The sequence below is a fragment of the Phoca vitulina genome, unplaced genomic scaffold, assembly GCF_004348235.1.
Source record: "Phoca vitulina isolate PV1807 unplaced genomic scaffold, GSC_HSeal_1.0 scaffold35, whole genome shotgun sequence".
NCBI classification, from domain to species: domain Eukaryota; kingdom Metazoa; phylum Chordata; class Mammalia; order Carnivora; family Phocidae; genus Phoca; species Phoca vitulina.
This window is the reverse complement of record NW_022589738.1, coordinates 1064368-1066381: the sequence shown is the minus strand read 5'-3', so window position 1 is coordinate 1066381 and position 2014 is coordinate 1064368.

Sequence of the window (2014 nt, the reverse complement as noted above, 5' to 3'; positions counted from 1 at the left end):
TGTTCTCTCATTAATCTATTCTCCTCTGCACAAAATGACAAGACGGAAAAAATCACCTCAACAAAAAGAACAAGAGGTAGTACCGACTGCCAGGGACCTACTCAATACGGACATTAGTACGATGTCAGATCTAGAGTTCAGAATCATCACTTTAAAGATACTAGCTGGGCTTGAAAAAAACATGGAAGTTATTAGAGAAACCCTTTCTGGAGAAGTAAAAGAACTAAAATCTAACCAAGTAGAAATCAAAAAGGCTATCAATGAGGTGCAATCAAATATGGGGGCGCTAACTGCTAGGATAAATGAGGCAGAAGAAAGAATCAGTGAGATAGAAGACCAAATGATGGAAAATAAAGAAGCTGAGAAAAAGAGAGATAAACAACTACTGGATCACGAGGGCAGAATTCGAGAGATAAACGATACCATAGACGAAACAACATTAGAATAATTGGGATCCCAGAAGAAGAAGAAAGAGAGAGAGGGGCAGAAGGTATAATGGAGCAAATTATAGCAGAGAACTTCCCTAATTTGGGGAAGGAAACAGGCATCAAAATCCAGGAAGCACAGAGAACCCCTCTCAAAATCAATAAAAATAGGTCAACACCCCGACATCTAATAGTAAAACTTACGAGTCTCAGAGACAAAGAGAAAATCCTGAAAGCAGCTCGGGAGAAGAGATGTGTAACCTACAATGGTAGAAACATTAGATTGGCAACAGACTTATCCACAGAGACCTGGCAGGCCAGAAAGGACTGGCAGGACATATTCAGAGCACTAAATGAGAAAAATATGCAGCCAAGAATACTATATCCAGCTAGGCTGTCATTGAAAATAGAAGGAGAGATAAAAAGCTTCCAGGACAAACAAAAACTAAAGGAATTTGCAAACACGAAACCAGCCCTACAACAAATCTTGAAAGGGGTCCTCTAAGCAAAGAGAGAGCCTAAAAGCAACATAGACCAGAAAGGAACACAAACAATATACAGTAACAGTCACTTTACAGGCAATACAATGGCACTGAATTCCTATCTTTCAATAGTTTCCCTGAATGTAAATGGGCTAAATGCCCCAATCAAAAGACACAGGCTATCAGATTGGATTAAAAAACAAGACCCATCGATATGCTGTCTGCAAGAGACTCATTTTAGACCCAAAGACACCCCCAGATTGAAAGTGAGGGGGTGGAAAACCATTTACCATGCTAATGGACACCAAAAGAAAGCTGGGGTGGCAATCCTTATATCAGACAAATTAGATTTTAAACCAAAGACTGTAATAAGAGATGAGGAAGGACACTATATCATACTTAAAGGGTCTATCCAACAAGAAGATCTAACAATTGTAAATATCTATGCCCCTAACATGGGAGCAGCCAATTATATAAGGCAACTAATAACAAAAGCAAAGAAACACATTGACAACAATACAATAATAGTGGAGGACTTTAACACCCCCCTCACTGAAATGGACAGATCGTCTAAGCAAAAGATCAACAAGGAAATAAAGACTTTAAATGACACACTGGACCAAATGGACTTCACAGACATATTCAGAACATTCCATCCCAAAGCAACGGAATACACATTCTTCTCTAGTGCCCATGGAACATTCTCCAGAATAGATCACATCCTAGGTCATAAATCAGGTCTCAACCAGTACCAGAAGATTGGGATCATCCCCTGCATATTTTCAGACCACAATGCTTTGAAACTAGAACTCAATCACAAGAGGAAAGTCGGAAAGAACTCAAATACATGAAGGCTAAAGAGCATCCTACTGAAGAATGAATGGGCCAACCAGGAAATTAAAGAAGAATTAAAAAAATTCATGGAAACCAATGAAAATGAAAACACAACTATTCAAAATCTTTGGGATACAGCAAAGGCAGTCCTAAGAGGAACGTATATAGCAATACAAGCCTTTCTCAAGAAACAAGAAAGGTCTCAAGTACACAACCTAACCCTACACCTAAAGGAGCTGGAGAAAGAACAGCAAATGAAGCCTAAACCCAGCA